This window comes from Prionailurus bengalensis, chromosome D1 (genome assembly GCF_016509475.1).
Source record: "Prionailurus bengalensis isolate Pbe53 chromosome D1, Fcat_Pben_1.1_paternal_pri, whole genome shotgun sequence".
Lineage (NCBI taxonomy): Eukaryota > Metazoa > Chordata > Mammalia > Carnivora > Felidae > Prionailurus > Prionailurus bengalensis.
In genome coordinates, this window is record NC_057346.1 from 56,741,673 (window position 1) to 56,767,695 (window position 26,023).

At 55.5% G+C, this 26,023-nt stretch overlaps 1 protein-coding gene across 6 annotated transcripts in view; it reads left to right on the forward strand.

Annotated features, from left to right (window-relative positions):
* Window positions 1-5,702: 5,702 nt before the first annotated feature.
* Window positions 5,703-26,023, forward strand: part of GDPD5 (glycerophosphodiester phosphodiesterase domain containing 5) — an 88,293-nt gene continuing 67,972 nt past the window's right edge. For 3 of the 6 annotated variants that reach the window (XM_043580218.1, XM_043580212.1, XM_043580211.1), the window contains exon 1: window positions 5,789-6,585. The gene's annotated coding sequence lies outside the window, so the exon portion shown is untranslated. Of the gene's footprint in view, window positions 6,586-26,023 lie in introns of all 6 variants that reach the window. The other 3 variants (XM_043580214.1, XM_043580215.1, XM_043580216.1) reach the window with 2 other exon arrangements.

Genomic DNA, 26,023 nt, shown 5'->3' on the forward strand with positions numbered 1-26,023 from the left:
CACCCCCTCTCCCCCTTTATCTCTTTCCTGCTGCATCCCTGTGAACCGCACGCTACCTCCCTGGGAATGGTCCCCTCTCACCCTAAAGACTGTCCCAGGCCCAAACATCTCAGATTCTCTATCTCCCTTACCCCACATAGACACCATCAGTAGCTTGTCTCTTTCCCCCTAAATGTCCTTGACCCCCCCACGCCCACCCCTGGAGCCCAGGTTCAGAACCTCACCTTTCCTTGTCCTCTGGATTCTCAAAACAGGCCCGAGCTGCCCTCTCTGCCTCAGTCTTCTCCAAAGACTGACCAGAACAAGCCCTGAAAAGCAGATCTGACATCGCCTCCTGCTTAAACTCTCCCCAGACTCCCCTCTGCTGGCAGCACAGAAACCAAACTCTGTGACAAAGACCTGAGGGACAGGGCCTCCTGCTTACCTCTTCAGGCACAGGCTTTCTCGACCTTCCCGCCTTGGTACCGTGGAACCGAGTAGATCTCCCCTGCCACACCATGTTGTCTCAGGCCTGGCTGACCAAGCGCTTTAGCCCTCACCACCTTTGAGGGGCCATTTTCGTCTCCATTTTACTCATGAGGAAACTGAGGCAGAGAGAAGGGAGGTGACTAGGCCAGGATGCGCCTCTGGCTCCCCAGCCCAAACATCAGGCCCCAAGTGTCCCACATCCTACTTTGTCTCCAGGTCAGGTAAGTGACTTTGCTGCCTTTCCAACACCCCCATCCACTCCCCACTCAACACACACTCTTACCCCGTCCCACCATCCTTCAGGGTTGGCCAGGGTTCAGATGCTCTTCCTGCCCAGATGCCCAGACGCCCTCGGGGCCCCTCCCTGACCTCCTCTGGCAACAAATCGGGCCATACACTTGCCTTGGGTATGCCGGGGCGGGGGGGGGGGGGGGATGTGGCCCCAGCCCCTGCAGTCCCACTATGTATTGACTGATGCCACTAGAGGCTCCGAGGGCTGGGGAGGGGGAGGGGGAGGGGGGGGCCTGCAGTTCCTGGGTGGGAGGAGGGAGGCTGGATCCCTTCCTCCTTGTTAAAGTTCTGGTGCCTCCAGGTATAAGTCCAAACTCAAAGCCTTGCCTAATATGGCCTCTGCCTGCCCCTCCAGCTCCACCTTATTTATCACTCACAGTGGGATTACCATGTGCCAACATCACCCTAAACTCTTACAAAATGGACTTCGTTTAATCCTTATAAATAATACCCCGTGAGATAGGTACTGGTATTATCCACACTTTATAGAGGAGACAGGCACAGGGCCATGACAGAGCTCGTAAAGGCAGAGCCAGTATGCGAACCCAGGCCGTGTGGGTTCAGAGTCTGTGCTCTAGCTGTGCCATTGTGTGTCCTCAAGCTCTCCCTCCCCTCGTCATTGCCCTTCCCTCAAACACACCACAGTTCTCACCTGTCACCTGCCTGTTCCCACTTCTGGGCCTTTGTACTCTGGGTTCTGTCTGCCTAGACTTCTCTCCTTATCTGGCAACTTCTACTTAGCCTTAGATAGCCAACTCAAATGTCACCTTTCTGCGAAACTGCCCTTGACCCCGCCCTACCCCCCTCACCCCCCTTGCCAAAGCAGGCACCCTCCTCTGTGTTCACAGAGCACTCTGTACATATAGCCGCTGCACACAGCCCTGGGACTGGAGCGCCTTGATGTCAAGGGCTGTCTCCTCCCCAGTTGTCCCATCCCTGGATGCCCAATGTGTAGTCTAGGACTTCATCTGGCTCAGGAATTATTGGTAAATGTGGGATGGGCTAGGGGTACAGATAAGACTCCATCCCTTGCCCTCTAAAAACTGACCCACAAGTAGCCCAAGAGCCAAGGGGATCAGTGTCCCCAGAAGGGCACAAAAAGCTTGCATTGTCAGCTGCTTCGATGGACAATGCTGTGCTTCCCACCGGGAGGGTCGGGCAGGCTTCTCAGAGGGTCCTTGAAGCCCCGGGGGAGGGGGGGGGTGCATGCGGGCAGCACGAGTTGGGGACAGATTCCAGGCTGGAGAGGCAGACAGGTAGGAAAGCAGCACGTACTGTGAGTTCAGTTGAGCCCATCAGCCCCACCAGGAGGAGGTTAGTGCAGAAGCTGCCTCGTTCTCCGTGCTGTCCCCTGCCGGCACCTAGCACAGTGCCTGCACATCATGGGTGCACCCTAATGATTTGTTGGAGGCAGATCTCGCAGGGCGTGCAGACTTAAACAATTTGGAGTTCCTGTTTAAGGAAAAGAATGCAGGGGCACCTAGGTGGCTCAGTCGGTTAAGCGTCCGACTTCGGCTCAGGTCGTGATCTCACTGGTCATGGGTTCGAGCCCTGCGTCGGGCCCTGTGCTGTCATCCCAGAGCCTGGATCCTGCTTTGGATTCTGTGTCTCCCTCTCTCTGGCCCTCCCCCCTCTCAAAAATAAACATAAAAAGGAAAAAGAATGCAAAATTCCTACTGTACATGGAGGCATAAAAGTGAATATCTGCCACAAGAATAAAAAGGAACCGTGTGACAGAGCTGAAGCTGCAACAGGCCCACTGTTAATCCTCCTCTGGTCATATAAGGAGGATATAAGGAGGATGCCAGGCTCTGGGAGGGTGGGCACGAGACCGACAAGGTCAGCCTTCTCTGTCAGCCCCAGAGGCCCAGGTTCAGAGCCTTCCCCTGAGTCCTCGGTCACCCTCCCAGACAAACTGCCATGACCATGAATCTGTCACGCTTTCTGGGCCTCTCTGGTGGCAAAAAGGCCGGGTTCTCCCAGGTCAGGAGACTTCCTCCCCGCCCCCCACCGCCCCCCCTTCCAGCCCCGGGGAGGGTAGCCAGAGGGCGAATGTGGGTGTCTGAGAACTATTTGCTGGTCACCTCCTGGTGACCTTGGGCCCTCTTCCCCCAGGCCTCAGAGGTGATGGGGGTCTGTTCTGAAAGCCTCCTTTTCATTCTGGCATTCTGCTCATCTGAACCGCCTAGGAGGCTCTCTCGGCAGGGGCGGCCAGAGAACTGCTCTCTGAGAGCCTCATTCATTGCTCTATGTTGAGGTCTTACAAGGCCCGGCTCTACGCTCCGTGGGGTGCTGGTGGGTGGGGGCGCACTGCCACAGACATGCTCCCACAGCCCAGTGGGGCCAACTAGACAGCAAATACATAATTACAGAGCCTTCAAGCCAAGAGATCTCGTACCGAAGGCAGACTTCCTGGGAGAGTCCAGGAAGGCTTCTCAGTGAGGAGACACTTGACTTGCGAGATGGAACATTCATTCAACGGTTACTCATTGAGCACCTGCTATGTGCTGGGCTCTGAAGATATAGCAGTAAAGAGGGCAGATGGGCATTTGCCCCAGAGTTTCTTCTCTTCAGTTCAGCAGGGAAGTAGAAGTCACTCGGGAGAGAAAGGGAACACGGTACCCCAGGCAAGGACAATTGTGAGAGCAACCACAGGGAAGGGACAGACTGTATCCTGCTCATGGATAGAGCTGAGAGAAGTCTGGTACAAGGGGAGAGGAAAGTGATTGGAAGAGGAGGGTGGTGAGGCTGGGAGAGAGCAGTAATGGAGGCCTTGAAACACCGGACTAGATATTTAGGACCTGATCGTTCTGGCAACGGGGAGCCATATGAAGGTTCCGGGCAGTGGGAGAAGTCGAAGTTTTCTTAGCAAAAGAGCCCCCTCCCAGCCCTCCTGCCACATCCACCAATGCAAGCTTCCTGGAGACAACCTCCAAACTCCCAACCCCTGGGCTTGGCTAAGAGAGGGTGCTCCCCTGGACTTCAGCCTCAAGCTCACCCTCTTCCTTGTTCTTCCAACCAGACCCTAAGGCTGCTGCACTCTCAAGAGGGGATGGGCCAGAGCCTCAGGGTCCAGACCTCATTGAAGACTCCAACCTTCACTGTGCAGGCCCATGGCATTTGCCTCCTGTGGCTTTTAACTGTTTTCGTGCTACCTGGTTTCCCTACAAAGCTCCCTTTCCCCTATCAATACCTGGCTTAAAAACTTCCAGGCCACCCTTCTGACAACCAGTGAGTCCAGGCTGGGGCCTCGGAATAACCCTGCTGGGTTCAGGGTCATGAGCAAGACCCCAACAGAGTTCTTGGTCCTCAGAATAAAGTCTGAACTCCCTCCTGTCTGGCTCTGTCATGCTCTTCTCTTCCCATCAGTTCTGCTGTTCCTTCCCTGGGAGCTGTCCAACCACTCTGAACTTGTCTTCGACAAAGGAATGTTCTCCCTAACCTCCACGGTTTTGCCCAGGCCGGCCTCTCTGCCCAGAGCACTGTCCATTCCCTGAGGTTCCCTCCTAATCTAGCTACCCCCTACTTCTGGCCTGAGCCTGCCTTTTACTCCCTCAGGGAAGCCTAGCCTAACCCTCCAGAATACACCAGGGGTCCCCAGGAGTGTTCTTTCAGACTCCATGCCTTTACATATGCGGTTTCCTCTGCCAGGAATACCCTTCCTTCCATTTTTTGAAGTCTGGTGCCTGCCAGTCCCCGCCAAGTAGCAGCATCTTTATTTCCCTTTTACAGATGAGGAACCAGAGGCTCAGAAAGGTCAAGTAACCTGGTCACAGCCACACAGCTATGCCCTAGAAAGCGATAGTGATGAGTGGATAGAATCCTGTGCCAGCTATATGATCTTGAGAATATCACTTGGCCTCTCTGTGCTTTGGTGTCATCAGGGAAATGGGGCACCTATTGTGTGAGGCTTACTGAAAAGCCTTACTGTGCAGCCGCCATTCCTTTGCTCCCCAGGCCAATTAGTGACTTTTACATGACCCAGCAGCACATCAACCCTCATTCATTCATACATCAAAACCCTCTAACGTCTGCCCTGTGCCCTGCCCTGTGCAGTTGGCAGGGGACTCTTGGAAATAATCAGATAATCAGACACAGCTCCCCCGACCCAAGGCGCTGGGGGAGGGGAGGGCAGGGAGCCGAGGGCAGATGCTGCCTTACTCGAGGGGAGGGAGAGAGAGAAAGAGACAGAGAGATTGAGAGAGAGAGGGAGTGCGTGTGTGTGATCCTCACACACTGCTCTTGATTTAGTGTATCTATAACTGGCAAGGACGCTCCTCCTCGAAGATGGGCGCTGGGAAGGGGGAAATGTTGAAGGAAGGAAGGAAAGAAGGAAGGGAGGGGGGGAGGATGGAAGGGAGGAAGGAAGGAAGGAAGATAGGTAGGTAGGTAGATACGATCTTTATTTTCAAAAACATTTTTCACCGCTTCGTGAAATCTGAATGTTTCACGGCTTCCAACGCTCACCTCCGCGCGCTGAGCCCTTGAACTGGGGAAGGGGGAAGAGTACTGTGGAGGCGGTGTCCCACCACTCCGGAGAGCTCCCCTATCCCTGGGGACTCCGCTATCCCCGAATACCTTACCTCACCTCCACCCTGCTTCTTTTCCTGCCTCCTGACCCCCCACTCCCCAACACACGGCAGCCTCCGCGCCCCCATCCCACACACAGCAGTCATCACCTCTCCCTCCATCTGGGTCCCCAGGCGACTCTGTACCCCGTTCCACTCTTTAAAACCCCCCACCCCTCCATTGTCCTCTCCCCAGCCGCAAAGTCTCCACTGTCTGCCCCGCCCTCTTCGGGGTAGAGTACACGTTCCGCAGAGCTCCGCTCTTTTCCCATCTTCCCATTGGCTCCCGCTGTCCGACTGAGCGGGGCCGGAGGAGGGTCTCTGGGGCGCGCCCCGCCCCTTGCCAAAGGCCCGGCGGGGGGCGGGGCCTCGCTTGACCCCGCCCCGCTCGGACGGAGCCGCGCCAGCTGGCGCTCTGGCGCTGGGCGGCGCTGCCTCGGCTGGGCTCGGCTCCGGCTCCGGCTGCAGCTCTTGTGGGGGTGGGCGGCGGGGATGACAGCAGCGGGGGTGGCTGCGGCTGCCGCGCAGGGCTGAGCGAGCCGCGAGCGAGCCGGGGGAAGAGGAGGAAGTGGAGCCGCGGCCCCGAGCTCCGGAGTCAGCCGACGCGCCGAGGTCCGCCCCATTTTGCAGAGCGAGCCGAGTCCGGACCTGGGAAGACTTCTCCGCCGGGCTTCGGCCGCCGCGGCTCTGCGCGTCCTCGCCTGCGCCCTGCCCCGCCTGCCCCAGCCCGGGGTTCTGTGCCGGGACGCTCCCAGCCCCGCGATCCGGGGCGTCGCGGCTGGGACGCCCTGAGCTCCCGACCCGATCCAGTGCCTGGGGCGGGAAGCTCCTGGCCCACCGTACTGGTCTATGGTTGCGGGCTTGTACCCTGCCCTTCTGTAGTGTGTGTTGGAGCCCCCGGACCCGGGTTAAGGCGGGTGCCCACAGCCTCCCGACCGAGTGCAACGGAGCCCAGAAGCCCCCAGACTCTGGCTCCCGAGACCCAAACCTTCAGCTGCCTTCCGCCCGGTGCTTCGGACTTGGGACCGTGCGAACGCCCAGGAAACCCCGGCCCGGGTCCAAGCACCCCGTGAGGGGTCCCAAGCCTGCTGGGCAGTTGGACTGAGCCGGACCGAGCTGGTGCTGCGAGCCGAAGCTGTCACCTTTCTGCCGCCCCAGGCGAGGGCTCAGCGTTTGCCCCGAAGAAGGGATCACAGGCCACCCCACCACCACCACCCCTGCCCGGCGGCCGGCGAGAGCCGAGAGCCGAGAGCTGCAGGTGAGAGAGCCCCGGATGCCAGGCAAGGGCGGCCTTCGACCCCTACCGGGCAGCGCGGGGCCAGCTGCGGGCGTGTACCGGGCACTAGCTGGGGCTGGAGCTAGGAGAGGGCGCCTGGAAGGGAGAAAACGGGCACTTATTGAGCGCCCATTGTGTGCGGGTCCGCGCCCCACCCTTGCGCAAATGGTCCCTCATTTAAGGCTCACTACTATTCCACGAGATAAAAGGTGTTGTGCATTGTTATGGGCTCTTACAGATGGGGACGCAGAGGCTCAGCGGGGTTGAGTGACCCTGATGTTTTCACTCTGGGGGATGAGACTGGGGTGGAGGGTTAGGGTGGAGAGGGAAAGAAGTGGAGAATGAAGAAAGGAAGTGGATAGCCGCCAGGCAGGAGGTGGCGGGGAGGGGTCAAAGCAGGGCCACTGGGGCATCCAAGAGCTGATCCTGAGGCTGGGGAGGTGGCTTCCCCTGGCCGCCTTCCCTCCCACTCCACGGCCAGGTCACGTCCCAGGAAAGGTGACCCAGAGTTGAGGGTAGAGATGGGAAGCTTCCCAGTTCCACAGCTTCCCTCCCTGTGGACCCCAGACCAGGGAGCAGTGGCCCCTGGCCCCTGTGTGCCAGGCTCTGGGGTCTCTAAGACACCATGGCATCCTGAGATGCTGCTTGCTTGTTGGGAAAACTCACTCTAGAGGTCCCCAAGTCAGAGCCCATCAGAGCTGGAAGAGGTGAGGGCTCTCAGCACTCACCAGCCCCCCTCCTTCACATTAGTAATGGGACACAGGAGGCTGGGGGCCTGGGGGGGGGGGTGCCAGTTGTCCTAGGGGCTAAAGTAAGTAAGTGCTTGCGGCAGCAGTACACTTGAGAAAATCTTCCCAGAGATCTTTCAAGGTATCTGCTCCCAGTTAGCATCTTCTGGGTGGGTGGCTGGGGTTTTCTCACCCCTTGATGGGAGGTCAGGGTGACCACTTATGAGGCTGCTTTGAGAGTCTGTGTGGTGGTTGCTGGGGCCCAAGACGAGCCAGCAGTCCCATAGCCTTTGGCCCAGACTGAAGGTCTGACCCCAGCTTCTCCTGGGCAAGGGAACCTGCCAGACACCTCTGGCCCAGAAGGGGAGGGGAGGGGAGGGGCTTGCTTAGGGTCTCTAGGCTGGGGCTGCCAGGGCTAGGGGCACAGTCCCAGGTGTCTGGATTCCCAAGCAGGGGCTCCTTCTGTTGCCCTCTGGGGCCATGCAGAAAGAGGGGTGTTGTGAAAGATAGCTTGGCGTGAGCTCTGTAGGTTCTTGTTCTGAGTGGGGAGGGGGAGGGGACGTGGCCTTGGTCTGAGCCCTGTGGCCTTGGCTGGGAGTAGTTAACCCCTGCTGTGCCCAGCTTCCTGGTGTCTGGGGAAACCCCCTTGGAAAGCCCCTGGGAGGTGGAGGAGGGTGGAGAGGTCAGATGAAGGCCAGAAGCTCAGTCCCTGGGGGTGGAGGGGTTGGGGGGCACCGAAAGAGAGGGTCACAGAGGGGCTTGGCATCCCCCCCCCAACTCCCATCCATGGGGATTCAAATTCTCATTATAATCCCTACATCTAAACAAAGCTCCCCTTTGATGAGATAATTTCACACCTGTGATCTCATTTCATGGTGTGGTGGAAAGAACCTGGAACCTGGAGTGTGAGGCAGGGTGGGGGTTGGGGGGCCACCTGGGACCTCTCAGATGCATGCATGTCTCCAAGCCTCACCTGTAAAATGGGGTCAAGGCAGGCTGTGTGTTACCTGCTCAGATAATGGGGCCATCACATCTGGCAAACTGTCAAGTGCTAAAGAGATTTTTGTGTTTGCCGGGACTGGGCTTGTTACTAATGGCTGCCATGTGGGGGAAACGGAGGCCCAGAGAGATGAAGCCACATACTTGCCCAGGGCCTTGGAGTTTAATTCAGGAACTGAGCGTCAATTCATACCAGGTGCTCTGGAAGTTACCCAGATGGAAAAGGCAGTGGGACGACTAGCTCCCAGTTGGGTGGGCTAAACAGCGCAGGCAGACAGCGCTAAGTCAGACCAGGTGGGCTGAATCTGCTCTGCTTCCCGCTGGGCACTTTACTCTGGGCCACATGCACTTTACTCAAGAGCACTGGCTTCCCTGTAAATTGGAACTTCGCTTTTACAAGGTTGTTGTGAGAATTAAATAAGATGCAAATATATAGTGCTTGGCCAGATATCTATTTCCTTCTCTATAAAGAAAGGAAGCTTGGGGGCGCCTGGGTGGCGCAGTCGGTTAAGCGTCCGACTTCAGCCAGGTCACGATCTTGCGGTCCGTGAGTTCGAGCCCCGCGTCAGGCTCTGGGCTGATGGCTCAGAGCCTGGAGCCTGTTTCTGATTCTGTGTCTCCCTCTCTCTCTGCCCCTCCCCCGTTCATGCTCTGTCTCTCTCTGTCCCAAAAATAAATAAACGTTGAAAAAAAATTAAAAAAAAAAAAAAAAAAAAAAAAAAAAAAAAAGAAAGGAAGCTTGAATTTTGACCAGGAAAATTCTCAGATCTGCCTTAGATTAGAAGGTAGGCTACTGTTGCAGGCTCACAGACTAGGGTTTGCTCAGCTGGGACTCCTGTATGGGTCATGCTCCCCTGGCTGCTACCCTGTTCCACAGCCCTCCGGAATCTGCTTCGAGACCCTGGCTAGGGGCTCCGGATTCTGACCTCCCACCCCCACCCCAGGGCTGTTGGCTTCTGGGGTTGGGAGGAGCTGGTGTTCTTTCCCTCTGGCCCCTTGTCTGGCCTTCCTAGGCACAAAGGTGCAGTGAATAATTTATGGCTCCCCTCATGAAATGGGAGGCAGGCTCAGGGAAATTGCTCTGTGCTCAGCTGAACTTCTGAATCCTACCAGAGCAGGTGGGTGGTTCCTATCAGTGCTATTAGACATCTTGGATATGGAGGGAGGGGACAGCGCGGGAAGAAAGTGACCTATCATCAACCATGGCTCTTTTCCTGTTGGGGGTGGGAGCAAGATAGACGTGCAGGAAACAATGAAAAGCAAGCTACGTGTGCTAGGATCCAGTCGTGGGCCTCTGATTCCAAATGAGTGCTAGGGGCTGGCAGGGAGAGGCTTTGAGGCTGGAGTAACCCAGAAGGCTTCAGAAGGCTCTGTGGGCTGGGACAAGAGGCAGTTTGCTATAGTGAGTAGGGGTCTTGACATCAGTTCAAAATTGAATCCTGGCTGTGCCACGTACTGTGAGACAGCGAGTGAGACACCATCCTGCCAGGCTTCTGTTTCGTCCTCTGTAAAATCAGAGACCAGAGACGTTATGGGTGACTGTGAGGTGATATATGTAAAGCACATGGTACGATGGGTACTTGGTAGAAGGGTGCTTCATTGTGAACTTGAAGCATGGGGTGGGCTAGTAGCAGGGCGGATGGGATGGTGTAGAAGGCAGAGAGGTGGGGAGAACTCTGGAGTAGTAATTCGGGGGTTTGTGGGGTCAGTGAGGCATGTGGGGGAAAAGGGATGGGTGGCCAGATGGTAGAAGGCCTTGGATGCCTGGCAAACTTCACACTTCAGAAAGCATATGGAGTCCTCACTGAGAACCCTCTGTGGCTCTTTCTTGACTGTAAAAGGAAGACCAGGCCCCTTTGTTGTGCATTCAAGGCCTTGCCCACCGCAGCCACTGCACAGACCTCTGGCTTGTTGTTTCTCACAGTCTCCCGAACCTGTCACGTGCTGCCCTCTGCTTATGGGGTTCCTCTCAGCATCCCTACCATCCCTGCTTCTCTGCTCACCTCCCCATTTGTGTAGGCCTAACTCAGGCCATAAATTCCCCCCAGAAACATTCCTGGATTACCTAACCCTCCCGTCACATCTCCTCTGAATTTGTAACACTTCACAGTAATAGTAATAAATAATACCTACCGCTGCATCCCATTCTACAGTCAGTGAAATGTGCCCGCATACGCATTTAATAACGCTATGCTGGTGATATGAACAGTGGCTAATGCCCTTGAGTACTTCTGAACCGCTGTGCCAAGTACTTTGTAGATACTCTCATTCACAACTCTGGGAAGTAGCTCCTGTTATCACCCAGAAACTGGGGCTCAGAGAGGTACGTCGTCGTCTTGTTCAAGGTCGCACAGCTAGACAGTGGGGAGTGAGGAATCAAGCTCCTATCAGTGGCTGAACAGGCCGCCTGTCTCCTCCACTCTACCTGAGTACCTCGAGAGCATACTTTGCATATAAAAAGCCCGGAAAGAAACTTTCTTCTCAAAGCTGAGGAAGGGCCAGGTATCCAGACCCTGGCTATGCGACTTGAGGTGAATCAGCCCCCCTCGGTGGTCCTGTTTTGCCATGTCTGTGGTGAGTGGGGTGGTGTCCGAGCCCCCGGAACCGCAGCCTTCTGCAGTGTCCTCTGTGACTCTAGAAGGTGGAGGAGGAGACCACAGTAATCAGGGCCAGAGGATGTGGTATGACGGGCAGCTGTGATTTTTGGCCTGGCCACCGTCTGGGCCAGCAGGCTCTGTTTGCTCCACTGAAGGGGGTGGCGGCCTGAGCTGCTGGCAGCATGGTCATTAGCTGGGCAGAGAAGACCCTGTGATTGGGAGCCGACCGGGCCAGGCCAGGTTGGCAGGGCTGGGGCCCGGCTGGCCCAGCCACAGTGGGGTCATTGGCAGGGCACCTCCTTCTCTCCTTCCTTCGCAGCCTCCCAGGTGGTGGCAAGTCCTCACTGGGCACCAGAACTCTGTAGGCCGAGGCCGGCCCTTCTTCCTGTTGTGGTGGTCATGGGGGTAGAGCAGCGAGGATTCTAGCCACGCCTGAAGATGCCTCCTCCTAGAAGCTTCCACGACTCCTCCCAAGCAGGCAGAATCTAAGCCTCCTTCTGGGCAGATCCGCACGCTCACTCGCTGACTGTGGTCTGTGGAGAGGGGTTGTGTGGGCCCGCTTCCCTCGCCAGCCTGTCAGAACTAGATTCTCGGCCACCCCGGTCCTCCCCTCCTGACCGAGTGCCTGGCACAAAGCAGCATTCCCCTGGTTGGCAGTTCAAGCTGCCCCTTGGGCAAGCCGCTCAACCTTTGTACCTCTGCGTCCTTCCCTGTAACGTGGGGCTGATAATAATAGCGTTGTGGGGGTTCAGTGAGATGAGAGGGGTGAGGTGCCTGGCCAGACCTGGCACACAGGCAGGTACTCTGTCGACCTGAGACCACTTGCCTGTCCCCTCGGCAGCCCCGTGAGGGAGTGGCTCGGGAAGAAGCTGATTAAAGGGTCCAGCCAGTGGTGCCAGGCGGGAGGGTGTGCCAGGTGGCAGGGAGACTTGCCGGAGGAGGACACTTTGCTGCCTGAGGAGGACTCTGTCAGAGAGCTGAGATTCCCATGCCTTCCCAGGGAGCAGGCAGCTGTCAGACACAGAAGGCTCGGAGCTAAGTTCCGGGCACAGGGCAGCACCAGGGTGTCTGGGGACCTGATTCTTCTCAGGCTTCAGCAGCAGGAATGGCCCAATTGGGAGGGGCCGTCTGAGTTCAGGTAGGAGATGCCCGGCAGAGAGTGAGTCCTTCTTAAAGGGAAGCAGTGTTCATTTGGTCTCTCTGTCTGGTTGTCCATGTGTATATTTCTCTCTCAATCTCATACAGACACATGCGAAATGTAGTTTGAGGGGCGCCTGGTGGCTCAGTTGGTTGAGCGCCCAACTGTTCATTTTGGCTCAGGTCATGATCTCATGGTTCGTGAGGTCGTGTCCCAAGTTGGGCTCTGCACTGACAGCGTGGAGCCTGCTCAGGATTCTCTCTCTCTCTCTCTCTCTCTCTCTCTCTCTCTCTCTCTCCCTCCCTCCCCTCCCCCCTCCCTCCCTCTCCGTCTCTCCCCCTCCCTCTCTCCATTTCTCTCCCTCCCCCCTCTCTCTGCCTCCCTCTCTCTGCCTCCCTCTCTTCCTCTGTCTCCCTTCCTCTCTCTCTCCCTCCCCCTTCACCCTCTCCCATTCTCTCACTCTCAAAATAAATAAATATTTTCAAACAAATAAACAAAAAAAACCCAAAATGTAGTTTGATTGGAGATTTTGGTCCACGGCGGGGAAAACAGACATTAAACAAGTAAGCACACAGATACAAAACTTCCAGATTGTGAAGAGTGAGCTCCTGGGGTGGGGCCAGTCCCATCAACGTTTAGGGATGGTGATATAGAGTCATGCTGAGACCACAGCCCAGTGCACATACTTATTAGACATGTGACTTGGGCAAGTGATTTAATCTCTCTGGGCCACAGTTTCCCCGTCTGTAAAATGGTGACAATTACAGCATCTGGTGCATAAGGTTGTAGTGAGGAGTAAATGAATTATACATGCAAAGCACTCAGAAAATACCTAGCACACAATAAGCACTCGATGCATGCCAGCTGTCATTAGCTCTGTCTCCAGCACCTAGCACGGAGTTTGGCAGAGATCCGGTGCTCAGGAAGGGCCTATGGAATGAGTCCCAGGCTAAGGGCAGCTGCTCTGTGTAATGAATGGATGGCCTGGTAGGGAGGGGAGGGTTCAGAAGCAGCGACAACACCGCATGTGACAGAATGTGGCAGGGAAGGCGTAGGGGGTGGGGGGTGCGGCTGGGGTTGTCCAGTGCTGGGTGAGGAGGGTGTCAGGAAAGGCTTCCTGCAGGTGGTGTTCCCAGAGCTGAGTGTGAAGATATCATTTAACACACACATGTGCGTCTGCTGGACCCCACAGGTTTCCCTCCCCCCCCCCCCCCCCCAACCACACGCTGTCTCACCATCTGTGACATTGTGCTGTGAGGGCACTGGAGGGAGGCAGGTAGGGAGGAAATGTGGGCTGAGGTCTGAGAGTCTCAGCCCTTCCCAGGCCTGGGACCAAATCTCCTAGAGAAAAGAACAACCAGGCCTTGCTCGCACCCAGTAGAGGTGTCTTCCAGCATTGATCCTGTAGCTTTTAGGTTTTTAAATAAGTGGACTCGGTTAAAAAAAAAAAAAAATGCTGTGAAGAATTTGTCTCATCCTCGTACCCAAGAGGCTCCAAGAGAAAGTTTTCTTCCACTGACAAGAGCCAGGATCCCCAAGTATCTTGAAGGAGTTTGCCTCTGAGACACCCTGAAGTCAGAGATCCCTTGCTGCCCGCACTTGTGGTTGGCTGTGGGGCCTTGGGGACGGGACCTCATCCGTTGTGTTTTGCCCACTTTTGTGTCCCTCTTGTAAAATAGGCTCAGAGTAATAAACCTTTCTCCAAGAGGCGGGTAGGGAGCCTTTAGGGTAGAAGATGCTCTAGTGGGCACATCTGGGCCCATGACTCTCAAATTTTTCTGCACACTAGAATCGTTAGGGAACTTTTTTTTTCTTTATTTTTTTTTTTTAACATTTATTTATTTTTGAGACAGAGACAGAGCATGAATGGGGGAGGGTCAGAGAGAGAGGGAGACACAGGATCCGAAGCAGGCTCCAGGCTCTAAGCTGTCAGCACAGAGCCCGATGCGGGGCTCGAACTCACGGACCGCGAGATCATGACCTGAGCCAAAGTCGGACGCTCAACCGACTGAGCCACCCAGGTGCCCCAAGAATCGTTAGGGAACTTTTAATAGTCCTGCCTGGGCCGACAACCAAGGCCTCAGCAGTTTTTAAAGCTTCCTAGGTGATGTCAGCTCCCCGAGATTGACAACCACCCACCACCCTCTGTGGGATGCATCTTCAGTCTCCTCAGGATGATACCTGCACAGCCCCATGATAAGGAGCGCATTGCTTCCAGGCTGCTCCCTCCTTTGGGGTATCGCTCTTCCCGGGACCTCCCCGCCTGGAGAAACAGGGGAGTGGGAAGACTTTGCAGTCTGAGAAGCCTGGGTTCCAACCCTCCTCTGCTGCCTAGCTCGGTGTCTTCTCTGAGCCTCGGTGTCCTCATTTGAAAATAGGAATAGCAATCATCTTTCTCTGAAATGGCTGTGGAGACCACACGAGGCCATGCACAGAAAGCGTCAGCACGGGTGCAGCAGAAGGTCACAGACAGTGGCAGAGCAGGGCTACACCTAGACTCTGGACTCCCCCCCGCCGCCGTGGTGCTCTTTCCTACTGCTGCCACCACGGAGACCGGGTCTCTTAGATGGAGGCTGGTATGGGGAGGGATCGACACCCTGTCTTGGAGCCCTTTCCTGCCCCCCTTCTGTAAGAGATAAGATAAGGCAGCAGGCATTTTGTTTTGCTGGGATTTGTTTTAATGGCCAAAGCATCGGGCCCTCCTTCACAATGAAGCTTTGTCTGAATCTGCTTGTTTTTCCAACCTGGACACCCGTTGGCACCGCCCGCTTGGGGCCCCGTCCCACCTGGGAGAACGGAAGAATGTGAGATTTTTTTTTTTTCCCTTCCATCTAGGGGAGGGTATGGGGGAGACATTGAAGGCCTCTGTCTGGCCCTCACCAATAACTGACCCCATTTAAGCCAGCTGCCTCTGTTGGAAGCCAGTTCAATGAAATTATTTCAAGGCAGTTACCAGCATGGGTTTTGCCGGCGGAAAAGCTTGCATTTGAGTCCTGTCTTGGTCACTCCCCGGCAGTATGACCCTGGGTGAGTCATTTCAGCTTTTTGAGCCCCAGTTTTCTCTTCTGTAAAATGCATGAATAGGATGCACTTTGTGGGCTGTTGTGAGAAGTAAATGAAGTGCTTGGTGTATGAAGCTTAGTGCCTGCTGTATACACTCAGGAACCGTCGTCGATTGTCCTCCATAAGAGCCGAACTCTGCCTTCTGCTCCTTCCTTCCCTGGTCTGGTCCTGCCCTGGCCTCCAGCCTGCTCCGTGTGCTGGGCCAGGCCCAGGCCGAGACAACGGAGGCCTGTGTATATAGTAACAGTAACAGCACCCCCGTAAACTACTCTGCTTTAATCATTTGTTCCATGGTTATTTAGAAGAGATTCCGAGGGCTGTTTGGGGAGAAGGCTGCAGAAAGGGGGTCATTGGTGGTGGTAGTGCTTGATCTCCCCTGCTCTGGCCCAGCCAGAGAGAGAGTATCAGCCCAAGATGAACTGCTCCGGCAATAAATAGGGGTGTGGCAAACCAACAAAGGAGTGTGCAGCACCCAGAGCTCACAGCCCCTGGGAGCCATTCAGGGCTGAAGGGGGCTGAAGTTGCAAGGGGAGGAAGTGGTCAGTGATATGGACCAGGGCCGTGGCCTGCAGTAAAGGGAACCGGTCAGCTCAGGAGACCCAGGGGGAGAAACCTCAACTCTCTCTCTTCCTTCCTCCAGTCTCCCACTGGGGCTTCCCACTGGGTAAACCTACCCAGAATCCCGTGGCACGGAGCCCAAGGCAGTCCACTAAGATCAGCCTTCTGGGCCCCCAGCAGGGCGGGGAGTGGACCCAGAGTGGCAAACAGGACGTATTCCTCACTCCATCGATCAACAGCCGTGGAGTCTGGTAGCCACCCACCTTAGGATTCGGTTGAAGGATCATCTCTTGTTACTTGGGCATATCCCTTATGAAGGGGGTGTTGGCCCCTACACCGGAGACAAACCAAAGCATTCCAGTGCCTTAGTACCCCTTGGAGATTGGTGCCCAGGCCCCTGCCCACTGAGCCTGCCACTGTGTCCAGTTCCATTCCCACGGGTCCTGAGAGGACCTGGCTCTGAGTTTTCTCCAGCCCGATCACCCGAACGACCTGTGTCTCTGTCCCTCTTTGTCAGGCAGTGTGGGGTAGTGGAACACAGGCTCCAAAACCAGACTTTCTCCTAAAATCCTGACTCTGCCATAGAGGCGGGGGAACTAGACAATGTGCCCCTAGTCTCTTGGGCCTTGGTTTCCTCATCTATGAAATGGGGATAACGGAGAGTACTCAGAGGGTTGTTGTGATGAGCAAATGAGCGAACAAATGTGAAGTACCAGGAATAGTCCCTGGCGAGCAGGGAGCAGCCAGCAAATGACAGCCTTTACCGTGATCACAAATAATATAGTGGGAGCCCAGAACTCACAGCGTGGCTGGACCATCAGTATGGGGCAGGGACTGTCACCACCCTCAGTCTAGACTCTGTTCCAGTGACAAGGTTATAATAGTGTCGTGCAGCCTTGCCACACTGCGGGCCCTCACCTGTCAGCCATCTGCCCCTCCCCCCGCCCCAGTCCTCTGCTGCAAACCATGTCCTGGGAGAAATGGCTTCTCGTTCTGTCAAGCCTCAGTTTCCCCATCTGTGGACTGGGGTAAGTACTCACAGGGCTGGGGCCGTGGCATGCAAAGTGCTGAGTGTGGCTGGAGGAGTCAGGCTTCTCCTCCACCCTGTTGCCGCACAGAAGTCAGGGACCCAAGAGGCCTGCCTTGGTCCACGTCTCATCCCCCAAATCAGGCTGTGGGTAGCTTCCAGAGTGGCCTTGCCAGGGAGAGCCTAATCTGTGGAGTGAGGCAAAGGTTATGGGTAGGTTGGTGTCAGGTGAGCTCAGGTGGCTCTGGGGTAGCCACTTTACATGCTGTCCTTAGAGCTGGGCGGCCAATAGTGGCTCTGACATCAGCCTTTAATACCCAGAATGAGCCACACCACCCGGAGCTCAGGTGGCTCTAGAGAGCCTATGTAGACCAGGTGAGAGGAGTGTGGGGCCAGGCAGGCCTGGGACAGATGATGCAGGGGGTGCTGGGCCAACACTACAAGGCCCTGTGAAGGGGTGCCTGGGTGTGGGATCTGGGGAGAGCATGAGGTTCCTGCCAAGCAGGGCGCTGGAGGCATGGGCAGATGGAAAATCTGTCGGGGTCCATTGCATGGAAAGCACCCATGAGGCCCCCAGCGATGGTGTCTTGGGGACAGCTGGGCAGACCTAGAACGCAGAGCCCTTTCTTGGCAGCTGGCCGCCTCTGAGCACTCCCTCGCCTCCCTGACGGGAATGCTGTGCATCACCCATAACACACCCCTGGGCGTCTGAGGAGGCTCGGGCATAGAGGCCCAAGGTGGGTGTGGCAATGAGGGGAGGTGTGCAGGTTTCCAAGTCAGTCCTGGCTTTGAAGCCCAGCTCTGCCTCTCTTGACCAGAACTTTGAAGGCACTGGGCAGGTCACTTAACCTCTCTGAGCCTTACTTGCTCACCTGTAAAATGAGGGCCGTAGCCCTTCCGTTCCAGATCTGTTTCGAAGCGAAAATGACGTGACGGACGAGATTGCATCTTCTACTTTAGAGGAGACTCCACAGTCATCCTCATCCTGCTGTCTTTGTCCCTTTTTAATGCTGCCTCAGGAAGTTCTTTCTTGTGTTCAACTGAGATCCATTGTGCTGTAACTAGAACCTCCTCCCTGTTGAGGGCTCTGCAGAGGCCCCTAGAGTCCGTGCTCTATACAAATGTGCCCCGTCAGTACCTGCACTGAGGCTGCGTGTTGGTGTTCACCCTGTGGCTTGGGGGCCGAGCTGTCAATGGCCAGCGCCTCCTGACCACCGTGCAGTGGGGGTGGGTGCATCATCCTGACTGTTCACACTACTCTTCCTTTCTGTGCTCAATCCATGTTCCCAAAGGGATGACTCTGGGGCAGTGGAGAGAGCCCTGAGCTGGGCCTAGAAGGCCTGGGTCCCGGTACCCACTTGGCCCGTCTTGCTGTGTGGCCTGAAGCCAGTTAGCACCCTCTCTGGGCCACAGTGAGGATGTCTGTGCCTGGGGCTCAGCTCTCTCCGGTGAAGATGTATGCGGTTCTGCCTAAAGACCATTTTCCTCCCTCTCCCCGACCTGGGCCCCAGCCAACCTGGGAAGCCAGCAGATTAGGGTCCTGCTGGTGGCCGGTGGTGGTAAGAGCCGAGTCCACTCTCCGACCAGGGCTCCCAAGGGCAGGCAGTGATTTCAAGGTTAGATGGGGGATTTCTGGTGGATGGGGTAAGTACCCTCCTCCTCGGGGATTCTGAGAGCCTGAATCCCTTCCTACCCACCCCACTGCACTCACCCAGCTAAAGGTCAGTCACGTTTCTTGAGTCCCACCTTGGAGAATATCTTTTCCCACATGAAGTCTGCTTTAATCCCTCATGGTGTGGGGGGAACCCGAGGCTCAGAGAGATGAGGAGACTGGCCCCGAGGCCCCACAGCCTGTCTGCGGGGAGTGGTGAAGGAGCCTGGAGCTCCTGATTCTGCGGAGCCCCCGTGGCAGAATGTGCCCTCTAGGCCTCATGTGCCCTCTAGGTCCTCGGCAGGGTGGAGCGCAGGGGAGCCAGGTGGTCTGAGCAAGGCTGTTTGCAGCCTGGGATGGGGCTCTGGGAAGAAGTTGGCCAAGGAACGGAGGAGGCAGAGGGGTTAGGAGCCCGGGAGCCCTGAGTTCTGAATGCCCCTGTGAACTTCAGCGTTTGGTTTCACAGAGGAATCAAGACTCATCTCTTGGTGGCTTTGGACACCTAATAGTTTACCTTTATAAAGCACTTTGATATCCACAGTGTCACTGAATCCTCACGGCAATCAGTGAGAGGCAGCGTGGGACTCGTCTGGGAGGGCAGGAGAGGGTGAGCTCTGGAATCTGACAAACCCAGGTTTAAATTCCAGCTCCCACCAACTCTCTGCCTTCGAGCAAGTGAGTAACCAGCTGAGCCTCAGTTTGCTTATCTGTGGAAGGGACAGTCATTCCCCACAACAAATAGCAACGGCTGTCTTGCTGGCTGTGCACACTGGGTGAGATAAAGTCTATGACCACTGGCCCAGTGCCTGGTGCAATATAGTAGTTTTCGTGATATTTATTATCAGCCCCACTTTATAGATGGGAAAATGGAGGCTCAGAGAAGGAAGGTGATTTGCCTGAGGTCACACGGTGATCAGGCTTGGTCCTCCAGACTTCCTGTGTGTGGCTTTTTCCTCCAGCACTTCCCTTTCTGTCCTCAAGTGACCCGACACCTCGTTTATCCAGTCTTCAACGTGTGATGCTGTGTGCTGCTGTCTGATGAGGCCCTGAGTATACCCTCCCCCGCCCAACTGCCTACCAGCACTTGCCTGGCACGCAGCGGGCACTTTAAAAATGTTTGTCCTGTGCATGACTATGTTGATAAGTTTGTATAAAAATGTAAGTGTTTTTCCAGGCAGCCAAGGCTTGTGTCCCTAAAGCTTCCTTCTCCCTCATCCCCTTTAAAAACAACCCTTTCATAGTTTGGGTTGGAAACCTTGTGAAAAGGATTGATCACTTCCTTTCCCTGCACAATGCCGACATGGTTAACCTCTCCGGGAAGGGCCTTGTGAGCACTCACTGTGGTGCTGGGAGCACTGAACCCTGCTGGCCCTGAGCCGAGTGACCCTGGGCTGCTGCGCCTGCTTGACTGCCGTAGGGTCTGCTTTTGCAGGTTTCTGGCTCTTCTCACCTTGACCTTCATTCTGCTGCCTCCAGCAGTCCACCACCTTTCTTCCCTCGCGTACCATGTGTCTTTCCTGATTTACTGCTTCTACCAGTTAGGGTAGGGGCTAAGAAATGGGACAACCGAACTTATTGGAATTGGTTTGTTTGTTCATTCAACAGCCATTGTTGATTCTGGGTCTTGCTAGGGATTCCATCCATCCATCCGTCCATCCGTCCGTCCTGATGGAGGACTTCTGCAGTGGCTTGTGATCAGTCCAGACATGACCACACCCTCCTGGCAGTGCACGCAGGGAAATAATGATGTGTACATAGCAAATGCCAGTACAGGACCTACAGTTTATGATCTGCCTCTGAGTGCATTACCACACCGAGTCTTTACAACAGCCCTGAGAATGGCTTTAGCCCGGTTCTGCGGATGATGAAAGCAAAGCTCAGCAAGATGAGGTCTCCTGCCCAGTAGACAGCAGTGAGCACGGAATTGCAATGGGAACTCAGGTCTCCAGCCTGGCCTGTCACCTGTTCCCTCTCCTCTGTCCTCCATCTGTAAGCTGTATGATGCCCCATTCATTTTCTGCTTCTGTCACAAAAGATCACTGGTGATGGCTTAGGCCGGACCTGTGCCTCTGTACAATGGTCAGCACGAGGAAATGTGGCCTCGGCTGTACGCCAGACACAAACACCCTTTCAGCGCGCATACCTCGGCCTGCAGTGGACCTGCTCACACCATCCAGTCCACACTTCCCAAACTGCTCTGAGGAGCCCTAGTTCCCGGCAAGGGCAAGGGTCCCGGGATGCATGAGCATACAAATTCGAGAAATGCTAGGTCACATAAATCGAAACAGGACTTCTCAGGGCTTTTTAATGTGTTGATGTAAATTAGTCTCCCAACAGGTGGTGCGGTACGCAGCCAGCCTTTCCCAACTCCCAGGCTTGCTTCAGCATGCAACTCCTTTGTCACCAAGCAGGGTCTGGGACTAATAGCCTAGAGAGAACACTTTGGGAAGAGCCAGATCAGCAAACCCGTACTTTCTCATTTTGTACCGGAAGCCTCCAGCTAGAGCTTCTTTCTTGCCCACGGCTGTTTGCATTTTGAAAGAGGATCACAGGGAACATGGTTTAGCCCCAGGACAGAATTGATAATAATGGCGGAGGTTCAGGCAGCGGGAGGAAGTGCAAGGTGGAGATATTTTTATTCGTTCGTCCACCACGCGACCATATCTCAGACATCTGTGTGCCAGGCACAGAGCCAGCATTTGGAAATGCCAAGATGCGTCTGACTAAGAACCTTCCATTTCATTTCCCCGTGCCCACGAAGGGTTTTTAAAGAAAGACAAATACAAGCCTTAAAAGGAATAAGTGGTTCTTCTGAACTGTTCAGGGTCTTTGTGGTGGGTGGGTGTGTGAAGTTCATTTCGTCGGGGGCTTTAGTCCCGGGTCCTGAGGGGTGTGAGTGAGCCAGTTCCAGGAACAGTTACCCTGGGCAGAGTGAACAGATGTTGTCAGGGAGGTCAGGAGTGTGGGGAGGCTCAGAGGAGGCAAGGAGGGAGGGAGTGGGCAAGGGCAGCTGGGAGATCTTGAGTGAGGCTCTGCAAAGAAGCACAGAGGTTATAGTGGGAGGTGCGGGGGTGGGCAAGCATCCTGGGAAGACCTGAGCAAAGGTATAAAGGTGGCAACGGGTGGGTTATGTCTTTGGGGTGCTGTAAGGAGCCAGGGTGGTGGGGGAAGAGGGAGGAAAGGCGGTTTGTTAGAGATGGGGCTGGAGAAGCTACCTGAGGCAGATCATGAGGGTCCGAACACCAGCAGAGTATGTTGCATTCATCCCAGCGTGTCTGGCACCCGGCGGTGCCCAGTTTGTGGACTGGCCAGACTCTTCTACTGCGGGACCTTGAACAAGTGGTTCCCCCTCTCTGGACCTTGAGGGGCTCGTGCTCATGTCAGTCAACGTCACCTAGCACTTCCCCTCCAGCCTTGAAGGACTCTCAGGGATTCTTGATGTGTGTGCAGGGCAAGACCCAGAGCATTTCCCCTCTAGCCCGAGGTCCGCTGGGCTGCCCTAGCTGGGCAGGGGCCAGAGGCTCCCTGGACAGGGGGCAGCCCGTTGGCCGGGGCGGAGGTCAAGCTGGCTCTGCTGCTGGAATTCACTCCTCGCTGTCTTTCTTCAGCAGTTGGGCACTGGGCTCAGGATGAAGTGCCTCGGTGTCCTCATTGCTTGCTGGCTCTTCTAAGGCTCCAGGCTGTAACTGGGGGGTAAGGGGAGTTGAGCCAGCCTATGGTTGCGGGTTGTGTACCTGAAGCTGTTTGGTGCAGGGTAGGAAGTTCTGCTTCTTCCTTCTTTGGGAAAATGGGTAAGTTACTTAACCCCTGAGCCTCAGTTTCCTCATCTGTAAAATGGGAATCATAGTAATTTCCACACTGACCTTTTGTGAAGATTCATTGAGCTGTAGTCTGTGAAAGTGTGTAGGAAACTAACTTATCCCACACATGTGGAAACCAGTCTTGTAAATAACGTTTATTTGCCCCCTATAATCTCCCAGGCCTCTGGCCCACTCACTCCTTTCCTGGAAGTGCTCCCTGGGCACCGCATACCATTTTCCATGCAGGTTTCTCCTGCTGAGTACATTTTATCCAGGCCAAAGCCATAGGAGCCCATGAATTATGTACAAGGAGCACATGCAGGCCAGGGCTGTGTTTACACTCCAGTGTCTGCGTGCATTCCAATAGGAGGAGAGACAGCACCGCCCGTCCTGTCTGCTGGGGGCTGGACCAGATACCGCCCCCTCCCCAGCTGCTTCCCAGACGCCTGCAGGGCATTGGGTCCTGGTCTCTAGGGAAGGGTGGGGAACGCATGTGAGGAACTCCCCCCTCCCCAGCTTACCTGTCCTGTTCACAGGGCTGGGGTCCAACAGGGCCTGCCCACCTACAGGCCTGTGTCCTTGGGTAGCTGGCGGGGAGGGGAGTGGTTGGGGCCCGTGGGCAGAACAAGACAGTCACCCTCCCCCCCCCCCCCCCCCCCCCGCCCATCCCCTCCACTTCCCAGTTGGTGCCAGGACGTGTCAGTCGGGACGACTCAGATCTCTGGTGGTGTGGATGCTGCTTTATTTCAGCAGGGCTTAGTTGCTTGCTCTCGGGGGGCCTACACCTTGTCACGCAGAATCCTTAGTCACAGCCACTGTGCCCATGATGAGGCGCAGGGGGACAGGACTGGGCTCTGCCCAGCATCTCTTCTCCCAGAGTTCTGAGGGTCCCTCTCAATGCCCTTGTTCCTGAGAGGCTCCCAGATGGTGTCCCGGCCCCAGCAGGGGGGCTCCCGGCAGACAGCTGGACTCAGCCAGCACCCAGAGGGATCACAGATGCTGGCTCTGCTTGGGCTGGCACAGGGGCAGGGTGGAGTGGGCCGGCAGGGGGAAGGAATCATGGAACGGGAACGTAAACTTAAGCAGTTTATTGAAAGAAGAGCCAGTAAACATAAGCAGCAGTTCTCCCCCATCTTAAAAAGGCCTGACACACCCCGGTTTCTGTCCAGCTCTGTGCAGTGCTCGTGCAACCTTAGATCTGTGACACGGCCTCGTCTGGAAAATGCTGACGACAAGGCCAACCTCACGAGGCTACCGTAAGGTCAGATCAAAACACCCAGCAGGTAGGACATCCAGGAAGGTGCCGGGCACATAGTAGGCCACCGATTTTCAGGGAGGATGTAATTATAGCCCAGAGCAAAGAAATCAGGACTTTGGAGGCATGATGTGGTGTCTAAGCAGGAGAAAGAAAACTTCTGTTCAGCTCCTTGAAAAGGTCAGTGCAGCTTAGACGTGTTCTCACACCGATGACCCCAGCAGAGGAGCTTCTGGGTCAGCAGGTGTGGGGGACCTTCCTGTTGGGACAGGCGACGCTCTGCAGCCAGGCAGCCCTGAGTGTGAGGTGTGATTCTGCATATTTGCCAGTGGCCCAGGGTGAGTCCCCAGTCTCCCCGTCCCCGTAAAAGGGAGGTCATGGATACCTAACTCTCAGGGTTGTGAGACTCTGGTGAGAAATGCCCTATAAAACTCTACTGGGGAAAAAAAGCACAAGTGACACATAGTGGGTGCTTGGGGGCTCTGCAGGAGGGTGGCCTGGGGTGCAGGCCAGTGGCCCAGGGCAGAGAACCCAGCCTCACCTTCCTTTCCGGCCTCAGGGCTGTGCTCTGCAGCCCCCCTCACGCAGGCCTCAGGCTTCAGGAAGGTCAAGGGCCGCCTGACACCTCCTTGTGGTCACGATTGACCCCCAGGCCCGCACCACGGGGCTGACAGAGCTGACCGGCAGCTGGCAAGGAACTAGGCCCCTGCTCAGCTAAGAATAGAAGGCTTTGTGTGATTTAAGTAGCAGCCGGATGGCATCAGGCCTCCCAGCCTGGCCCAGGGGGCTTATTAAGCGGGATCTGGGGCCATTGTGGGTCCTCCTGAGTGGAGGAGGGAGAAGGTGGGTGAAGGGTGCTGGAGCCACCACGGGCTTCCCCAGGACTTCTCTCTTGTTTCCACGTGATGATGATTTGATTTTTTTTCCATCAGTGAGGCTCATTGCTCCTCCCGTCTTGTCCCTGGGGCTGGCTAGGGAGCATCATCCAGTGTTCCTGGGGGAAAAAGCTCTCTGGGAAGTGTTCAAACAAACAAACTGGCCTCTGAGAGGAGCAAACAGATCCACGAAAATGGCTTTGTCTTCAAGGAGAGAGCTGTCGATGGTGGCCATTTATTGAGTGCCTACTGTATGCCAGACCCTGCTGGGCTCTGTGTTTGTGCCTGTGCCTCATCAACCCTCAGAGGGGTGCAGCTGGGAGGTGTCCTCATGGACATCATCCGTATGATGTCCAGCTAGTACTTGGCAGAGCTGAGATTGGAACCAAGGACTGTCCCACCTCATTCCTTCTGGGGGCAAAAGATTCCTGAGTCGGGGGAGAGGTGAGAGTCTCAATTCCTGGAGAAAGCCCTAGGCATGGAGGACTTGTCTTGGTGCACTGAATTGTGCTTTACTTTTTTTTTTTTAATTTTTATTTTAATGATTATTTTTGAGAGAGAGAGAGAGAAAGAGAGAGAGAGCACAAGCAGGGAAGGGGCAGAGAGAAACAGAGACACAGAATCCCAAGCAGGCTCCAGGCTCTGAGCTGTCAGCCAGAGCCCCGTTGCCGGGCTCGAACTCATGAACTGTGAGATCATAGTCTGAGCTGAAGTCATATGCTTAACTGACTGAGCCGCCCAGGTGCCGCGAATTGTGCTTTCCTTCATGTTACTCCAGGACTGGATTGGGAAGAGGAATTGTGATCCTGTCACAAACAGAGTAGGTGCAGGCACCTGCTTGTTGAGTTGGAACAAAACCAGATCCCATTGGGGCTCAGATTCCCCTTCTGTGAAGTGGACAGAAGCTGCTTGGGGCAGGATCACGAGGCCACAGCACCAGATTCCTGGACTTTTGAACAGTGAGTGTCCTCGTCCCCCTCTCTGCAGGTCCTTGGTGCCTCCCACCTCCCTCTCCCCTCAGAGATTATTGCCAGTGTGAGAACTGGGAGGAATCCTGGGTCACCCTTCGGTTGTACAGATGGGAAGACCGTGCCCCAGAAGGATAGGGGTCATGAAGCAAGTGGGCTGGGAGCACATAGTAGGTATTTAAGAAATCCCTTCTTTCTTCCAGTGCCTGCTCCCCTTTGGGCACTGCTTTGGTGTGCAGATCTGAAGGGCTGTTGTGGGCTGGGGGGCGGAGTCAGCCAGGTCCTAGGAGAGAAGGAGGGAAGCAGGGGCCAAAGGTGCGAGCCTGTAGTGCCCCAGAACTATCTGCACTTACCCAAATCCTGCCCAACTCAAAGCCCCCCCCCCCCCCCGCTTCTGTGGAGCCTGCCTGGATTCCCCTCCCTAAAGCCCTTGTAACCTCCCTCTCTACCCCAAGAGTGGGGGATTTTTTTTTTAACTGTGGTGAAATACACATGACTTAAAATTTACCATCTTAATAATTTTTTTTTTAGTTTATTTTGAGAGAGAGAGAGAGTGAGCGAGCAGGGGAGGGGCAGACAGAGAAGGAGAGAGAGAGAATCCCAAGCAGGCTCCATGCTGCCAGTGCAGAGCCCGACATGGGGCTCAAACCCATAAACCATGAGATCATGACCTGAACCAAAATCAAGGCTTGGACACTTCACCAACTAACCCACCCAGGCGCCCCAGCATCTTAATAACTTTCAAGGGTACAGCTTAGTAG